Raw genomic sequence first — 9,305 nt, 5'->3', positions numbered from 1 at the left:
CTAGACACTATGACAGTTCATTGCCCTTGCTTTCCTTGAGAAGCTGCTGCTCTTCTTAGTTTCCTTTTTGCTCGTGAACCACAGCTAGTTACCATCTGCCTCCTCTCCAGCAATGTACCCTTACCCCATGCTTTTCAACGGTCACCTGGCCCAGACCCTGCTCTTCCACTTGGTACCTGCCCAGTGATATCCCTATGCTGTAGGGAAGCTTAACATACATGAGGACATCTAAACTGTTTTCTGTGTTAATATTTGAACGCCATTCACTGAGGCTACATTTTCCATCATCTTTCTGGAACTTTCCATAAGTGATTCATGAAAATAGGAAAAACCTGCTCTGCACAAATCTCAGGACATTACTCAGTTGAGCTTGCTTCTCACAACACATTCATTATTAACACCTTTATTATGAAGATCGATATTAATGCTAATGCTATGTTACTGTTCGAGTCTGTTTTATACAAAGACACACAAACACACACGCAATCAAAACTCGCCTTTGGTTTTTGGTCTTCAGTAATAACTTCAACAAATCAATAAAAAAAAGGACCACAAGATAAAAACAGGTGTGAAAATACCTGTATTCAGACAGTTTGGGACATATTGAATTCACAGAATTGTGAATCAGTAACAATATACCAAATTGGACTGTGTACCACTTCCCCACATACCAACAGATTTGCTGTTTTTTAGTGTTATTATATAAAGAAGTAGTTGTTCTAACTGTAGTGCCTGGCATTTTTAAATGTAGCAGTATGAGAAGGATTTACACCTGAAGTGTGGGATCTGTGAGACGGAAATGCAGCGCTCTTGACTGTGGTCAATAGCTACATCCTTTTGACATTCACAACAACGTACGTGCAACTTAACAGAAAGCACTTCGAGAGAACCCAAGAGAAACAGTTAGAAATGATGTGTGTGAAGCGGTACTTTCATCCAACACATCTGACCATTTTAGCTGTACTAGATCTTCTGTGCCTGTATCTAAATACGCAACAGTGAACACGCAATCCTAGTCTGTGGAAAGTGAAATGTTCAGAATGTATGTAGGGCGCTACAGTTCACTACAGTCAGTTATTTCTAATTTCTCAGCCTATAACTCATTGAATATTGTTCTTTAGCTGTAAACCAGTTTTAGGAGATATGACAGCAGGGAATTGTCAACCTACATATATAAAACACTATAAAGTTATGCACCGCATTACACGGTATGAACACTTTGCAATGTTTAAGTTTAAAGTATTCTTAACTTCTTCCACAACATGTGGCACAACAAGAGTACACATACTTGATAGTTAAGTGAGAGGAGAGAATTTCAGAGCTCTAATACAGGTAAATAAAAGGGTTCTTGAAATGAAGAAAAGACATCTGACCTTTCAGCATCTGGTAGTCAAAATCCATGTTGCTGTTTTGAAACAGGGGAGCTGTGTGAGTAGATGTTTCCCCTCTTATCTGTTTGTATCTGCAAGTGGGAGCGCATGTGCGCATGCCTGTATGAGAGAGTTTGTGTGAATGTGTTTGTGTGTGTGTGCATGCTTTTATTTGTATTCGAGTGTGTATGTCTTTGCACATATCTATATGGGTGTGTATATTCACATGGGTGGGCTTCTGAGAAAGGACGTGCTTTCGCAAGCGTACATATATGTGTTACTGTATATGAATGTGTGTGTGACCGTTACTTGCTTTTGGTGACTCTTGTTGTGGTTGCCAGTAAGTGTCAGGACACTTCCTCCTTAAAACAGAGGGGAAACAGACATAGCATCTCTAATCTCAACTTTCGCTCCATTTCTAACCCCATACTTAGCGTAGCATTTCCTGCTGATTTGTTTTCAGAGCAAAGTAACGTAGCAAAGTGCAAATATAAAAGAAAATGACTCAAGTAATTGTGTGTGTTTGTGTATTGGGTAAGGTTGTGTGGTCATGGCACACAGTTGTTTTTTTACACAACACTTAAGTCAACGGGAGGTGAGATGTTGCGGATACGAAAAGCAGATTTGCCATGTGCCGGAAGAGACAGAGTGACCACCAACACAGCAGAGACTGAAAGGAGTAAAGAAACAGGGAAAGTAGTAAAGAGACAGGGAAAGAAGTAAAGAGAGAGGGAAAGGAGTAAAGAAACAGGGAAAGAAGTAAAGAGACAGGGAAAGAAGTAAAGAGAGAGGGAAAGGAGTAAAGAAACAGGGAAAGAAGTAAAGAGAGAGGGAAAGAAGTACAGGCATGGCAATGAGCATCTTACTCTCAGCCTACCGCCTGACTGTTTCTTCTGCCATTGAAGTTTATGGCAAACCGTAGGACCATACAGTAAAAAGCTGTGAAATTTGGCACACTGATTGGGACAACTATACTGACTCTATTCAGCAAGATTCACATCTGCCCTTAGACTGCTGAGATCAAAACACCAAATGACTTCAATTGTGCCATTTTGTATTTTCTGCCATTTTGGCTTTGATCAAAAAGCGTTTTCTTCAGCATTCCATGGACAAATTTTGTCCAACTTTCAGCAAAGTTGTCACAGATGATCTTCAGACTAAGCCCCACAAAAGTTATAACATTGATTTTTTTATTTTCCAAAGCATTTGCCAATAACAGCCAATCAAAATCAGCAGCGAAGCTGCCAAACAGGAAGTGATCCTATACCTCTGCAACAGTTTGATGTATCTACATCTAACTTGGTGGACTGACTCAAGACCCTGTCCAAAGGGAGTCCATAAAGAATGGCCCCATTTCAGCAATCATTGGCACTATAATAAGAAAAAACATGTTTTGGCTCATTACGTTTCAAGTCTTTGGATCAGGATGGAATTTTCACAAGGGTTCCTGGGGCAACTGGGGATGTACAGATTGATATGTATCCACCTCCTTTAGAGCAAACTCGAGACGTGTGACAGCTTCCTTTTGTGTTTTTACACTGAAGTGTAGGCCATCCACAGGAAAACAGTGTCAGCCATTATGGACGTTCACAGACGATCCACTAGATGGGGCAAAAACATTAGAATTGATTATGGGGAAACAGAGTGCCTACATAATATGGGTAACTTAAGGAGATGGAAGGGGGGGATGCAATGTTAGGATGCCACTCAACGTGGTTTTGACTACACACTGTGAAAAATCGTCTGTGTTAGTGAGAGCAATTAGGAACTCTGTGTTATGCATAGAAGAGTTTTCTTTCTCACATGCTTGCATGAAAAATTACAGGGGTGAAATAAATACGCACCTTATAAGTCCTTGCCTGAAGGTAGAAATAACTCTTTTCATTTGTTTCTGGGTCTTATCTCCATAATCGTTCAATTTATGAACTTTCGCCTGTAATCAACAATCACAGAATCAATTCAACACAGCACAGCACGTCACACTGTGGTCACAGTCTGGGATATCTGGGAACCTGCGCGAGTAAGAAGTGCGTCGTCTCGCCAAAGGACGAATGGACCGGAGACGTCTGGTATCAGAAATGGACTAACACGCACTGGCATATAATGGATGGTATACTGGCCAACAGTCACGATTTCAGGTGAGCTTTTCCTGTGGTAGACTGTCAAATGTGACGGCTACACAACCATTTTTTTTAGAAAAAGGCTTCATTTAATTTTTATACTGGAAGGATACGGAGACGACGTTTTGGTCAGTGGCCTTAAAACTGCAAACTGTCTGTTTAATACTACATGGAACAGCCTTTGTTATTACACCTAGGTAGGCTATATCATCAGTGTACATCTAGTGTTGAGTCTGCGCTATATGTTCTGAGTGCGCACTTCGCTCCGTCACGAGAACTGTGAGATGACAGTAGCCTACAGGCTGTAGGCAAGGGACAACCCTTGGGATTTTCCGTATTTATTGGATACAGGAGCCATTTGTACGCTGTCAGCTTCGTTCTGTACGCGTGAAAGTCTGGCCGGTTGTATTGTTGTTGTAACACGATGACCTTGTCAGACAATAACCCACCGGCTGAAGGCGAAAAAGCCCAGTCGCGCGCTGAGATTTGAGTTGACACATGCTCTCAGTTACGCTTCATCGCTCGCGCCCCATTCCACAGATAATTCTCCCCTTTGCTGCCAGGTGGCACTCTCTGACCAGAGAAATAAAGTTGACTTACGTCAATGTAGAATTGTTTTGTATGGACTTGGTAGATTAGCATGCCTAAGCAAACGACTTGGTGTAAGGTTTATTGTAGCCTAGCTTTCTATGAGGCATATGGTCACTGCCATTGATCGATTTGAAAACAACTGAATATTAGACTACCTATATTCCTTCTTTAAGCGCATTGACAACTGCGTAGTAAGCTGCCTTCTTGGTCAATATACTTGTATGCCTACATTCCGGAAATACTCTTGACCAAAATTGTTGAACTGACTACCTGAACAGTTGTCGTTCACCTGCAAGAACTCCAACGCCGACCTCAGCGCAAGGTGCGTTTGAGGGAAAGGAGGAGGTCCCTAATAGCAGCGAAAGCATAAAGTTACACTGCTCAATTTGAAGTGAAACGTTATTGACGGACTCACGGGATTCACGTAAAGCGAAGTAGAAACCGCAAGTGGCAAAAATACAGGTTATGCTTACTGCAAGAAACCATAGCGCGAGGTAAGTTTTTGGAAATCCACACCTTAAAGAATCCACACCTTTTAGTCTTTGCGTGGTAAATCTTCTCTTTCCATAATCCTATCACGACAATGTACCACTAAGCCTGTAAGGAATCATATGCTGACCAAAAATGACGGCTGGTAACTCATTGATTCGCTGTATATAGCCTACCTTTAGCCACAGGACAGCATGTATTACATCGTAAATGCATTGAATCATGGTAATGTGTTTTATTGGATACAGATATTTAAGAAATGCAGAAACAAAAGATAGTCAGAATAAGCTCATGCTCATGGCAAGTAACGTTAAAACATTCTCAAACCACGTACGCGAGATCCCCGCGAATTCATGATACTATGTCCTCATCCAAGTGAAGGAAACCACCTCCCATACACTGATGCTGTAATAAACGGCTGTGTTTGCTCTCCTAGTGTAGAGTTACAGTAGAGTCAGTGTTTCGATTCGACATAGGGAAGACTGGCTCTGGATCAGAGTGAATCAGTGGAACTATCTCAGCATTTAATCAGTGTTACGACAAAAAAAAAACTTTCGCAGTAAAGTAGGAGTTTTTCTAGGAACAGGCAAGTGATATGGCAACATGCACATACACGCACATACATAAACACACACACAGAGACGTTCATGTGGATAAGAATCCCTCCCCTCCCCGAGGACCCTGAATTCCTCCACATTCCACCGAAGCCCACTCACAAACCCAGAATAACACAGTCAGGGAATGTTCTTACATGGACTCTTCTCTTAGACTTGTTATATTGTGAACGTGTCTTGATCTAATGGGTTATTTCATACACGCACGTACCCAAGACTCACAATGGTAGCCTACATCACCTCTTCACTGTAAAGAATTACCGGTATGTGCGTTTCTTTGTCAGAAAGAAATACAAATGCTTCTGAATGTAATTCTAGACGCATAACGAACAACAGTTTGTCAGTACTGAGAATTTAGTTTATCTTGACATGTTCTTACATGTTTTGTCTTGTGTCACTTCTGAGGCCTTTCATGCACTTGTTTTACATCTGCTTTATAGTGGTAACAATTCTATTGTCCAGCAGATCCAACAAAAAGGAAACAAGAAAGATAGAATATTTAAATATTAAAAAGCACTGATGGATGTGGAATTACATTCGTTTTATAGTTTTCAAGCAAGTTTATTTACTGACGACATGACTGATCTGATCGCAGTGATGCTGTTTATTTTAAGTTGCCGAATATGGACCAGATTTGAATTGGTTTGGTATTACGTGTTAAATACCTATAGATTGGATACTTATTTAGATAACTTGTCATTATTCTGACTGGTCATGGGAATCTATTGTCTGGTGTTAGTGGAGTATTCAATCCAAGACTAAGCTTGCTGATGAACAGAGAAGTGAGTCGGTTTCTGAATCTGTCCTAAAAATGTGTTTCTGTGTGTGTGTGGCCGCGTGCATCTATGTGCGTTTCTGCATTTGTCAGTTTGACGTTAGCGTGAGTTTGCGTATACAATGATGGGCCCACCCTTTGACCACACACCTGTGCATCAGAGTTGTCTTTGTAGGGGAACTGAATAACCAAGGCCCTGAATAGCGCCGGGACTTCCACTTGCACCCACCAACTAACAAGTCAAAATGCAAACAGACCTCCACACATTAAGACCACGATGTAAATCTATTGTCGCACAATATGTTAAACACAGTTCTCACACTGTCTACTTCCTTTCCTTGTGTAAACAGGTCTCTCACGCAGTCTCTCACTGGCTCTGCCGGTCGGCTCATTATGATCAGGCTGTGTTTGAGGACACACACAAACACACACGATCACACAAACACACACACACACACACACACACACACACACGTTGGGTAGTGTTGAGCAGTCGATGCTCATTTGGTGCTTGCGTTTTGTGTGTGTGTTGCCGACTGCATGTTTGTGTTTGAGACCTAACAGAGTATAGTGCTGTTGTAGTATTCCCAAACGAGTGTGTTTGTGTTTCAGATGTCATGTCAGAGTACCGTGCTGTTGTAGTATTGTGTGGGTGTTCCCAAACGAGTGTGTTTGTGTTTCAGATGTGATAAAGTCTAGAGATAGTTCAGGATTGTGTGGAGTATTTCTAGTTCTGTTGTGTTGTGAGTTGCTTCTGTGCCGTAAACAAGGTCACCACAAAGTAGTAGTGCCTCAGGGCTTTTCAAAGTCCATTGGTGTGTTGCATCCCATTGTCTGTTGCTGACTGCTGAGTGCTTGAGGTTTCGGATGGAACAGCAGCCATTGTTTTGGAGAGTTTTGTGTTGGGTTTCTTGCCTCCCTTCAGAGTGATTGCGTTGTGGCTTGTGGACTGGACTCTCTCAGGGCTTCTGAATGAGCTCTGTTGTTCTCCAGGCCAGGGAACTTCATGGTATGAAAACGAGGCCAGGAGCCGAGCCAGCATAGGGCTAAGGGTGTGTTTAGGAGGGTGATCACACACACACACACACATGATCACACACACACACACACACACACATGATCACACACACACACACACATGATCACACGCACACACACACACACACACACACACTTACAGAATGGGCGTGTGTGTTTAGGAGGGCTCGGGTCTCACTCACCACATGAGACGTGAGCATGAGCAACATCTGTGAGAGGTTTCTCATGCTCACTTCACTTGAATTGTTCAGTCTGTATCCCACACATGATCACACACACACACACATACACACACGCACACGCACACAGACACAGACACACACACACACACACATACACACACACACACACATACACACACACACACACACACACACACACACATATGATCACACACACACACACACACACACACACACACATATGATCACACACACACACACACGCACACACATGCATGCACACATGCACACACTACATGCCTACATGCACGCATGTAAACACACCCACAACCACACCCACATCCACACACAAATGCGCATATACACACACACACACACACACATGCATGCACACACACACACGCACACACATGCATGCACACACGCACACACTACATGCCTACATGCACGCATGTAAACACACCCACAACCACACACACATGCGCATATACACACACATGCACATGTACACACACATGCACATATACACACACACAGACAGACACACACACTTACAGAAAACCTCATTTGCACAAGCAATTCTTGAACTCCATTTTCATTACGTGTCAATGCTAAAAAACCTACCCAAAGACCCATACCGTTTAGCTATCCTCTTGCTAATGTAGTGATACTGTGAGAGAGGGCCGAGTGAGATTACCCCCCCCCCCCTCTCCTTCCCCCTCCCTTGTCTCTGTGTGTCTCTCATCTGTGCTTATGTTTAGACATTTTCTACCGCAGGTGTGCTCTATAAATACACATGGTAATCCGCCGTGCTGCTTTACTGACATAAGCAGCGGAGCATCATACACACCCTGCACCTCTGAACTGTGCAAGTCATGTTGACCATAAACACTGCTCTGTCATTTAACCACACACACAGAAACCCACACACACACACACACACACACACACAGAAACCCCCCCCCCCCCCCCCCCCCCCCCCCCACACACACACACACACACACACACACACACTCACACACACAAACCCACACACACAGAAACATCCGCTCACTAACACTATCATTTTCAAGTTTAGGCACCCCCACACGTCCTAGACCCACCCTTCCCAGACACACACACTCACTCACACACACACACACACACACACACACACACACACACACACACACACACACACACACACACACACACACACACACTCATGCACTCTCAAACACACACACACACACACACACACACTCATGCACTCTCAAACACACTAATTTATCATGCATTTCTTAGTGTTGGCTAAGAAAGTGAACAGCGCGTATGAGCTACCTTGGCTCTCTTACTTCAACTAGCACTTTTCGCTGTGGCTGAAGAAAAGCTGGTTGGTGCTGCACTTACTGACTGTGAGTAACAACCACTGCACACTGCACAGGGTGCTAAGAGGCTAAGGATTCTTCTGCTAGGTGTTTCTGATGTTGTGTGATATGCCATGGTGATGTTGTGAGCTTTGGTCTTTGCCAAAGTACTGCTCTCATCTGTTTCATGTTAAAAAAAAAAGTTGAATAACAAGAGTTGCCTTGATAGCAAAACAGAAACTGAGTGTAGAAGACTATCACAGAGCCTGGACTAGTATAACTCAGATCAATAGAATGGTTAGTTAATTGCACCTATTCTATCGTCTGACCGCATCACTAAAAGGTTTCACTATTTTCTGGGTTTGTGTAACAACCACTTCTGGTTATATTATCTCAACAACATTAGCCTTTTCTGGTAATATTATCTCAACGACATTAGCCTTTTTTTTCTTCAAGATGCTGTCTGCTCACCATCTCATCTGTGCTACTCATTTGGAGTTCGACGTTGGTGGAACGAACTGCCTAACACTACCAGAGCAGGGGCGTCCCTCTCTACCTTTAAGAAGCTTTTGAAGACCCAACTCTTCAGAGAGCACCTCCCCTCCTAACCGGCACTTCGACTAGTACTTAACTTGCACTTACAGCAGTTACATTCCTGCACTTCTTTTTCTTTTCTTTTCTATTTCGTATTTCTTATGTAAAGTAGTATTTATTGTTACACCAGGTTTCTATTGCTCGTAGCTTGACTGTTCTCTCCATTGTACGTCACTTTGGACAAAA

General features: G+C 42.8%; 1 protein-coding gene across 2 annotated transcripts in view; it reads left to right on the top strand.

Annotated features, from left to right (window-relative positions):
- The first annotated feature begins 3,260 nt into the window (after positions 1–3,260).
- Positions 3,261–9,305, top strand: part of LOC122131147 (death-associated protein kinase 2-like) — an 18,866-nt gene continuing 12,821 nt past the window's right edge. Inside the window, exon 1 of one of the 2 annotated variants that reach the window (XM_042706061.1) lies at positions 3,261–3,508. The gene's annotated coding sequence lies outside the window, so the exon portion shown is untranslated. The remainder of the gene's footprint in view (positions 3,509–9,305) is intronic. The other variant, XM_042706062.1, reaches the window with a different exon arrangement.

This window comes from Clupea harengus, unplaced genomic scaffold, assembly GCF_900700415.2.
Source record: "Clupea harengus unplaced genomic scaffold, Ch_v2.0.2, whole genome shotgun sequence".
Classification (NCBI taxonomy): domain Eukaryota; kingdom Metazoa; phylum Chordata; class Actinopteri; order Clupeiformes; family Clupeidae; genus Clupea; species Clupea harengus.
Note: the sequence above shows the minus strand (reverse complement) of the source record. Positions and strands in the feature narration are given on the sequence as shown.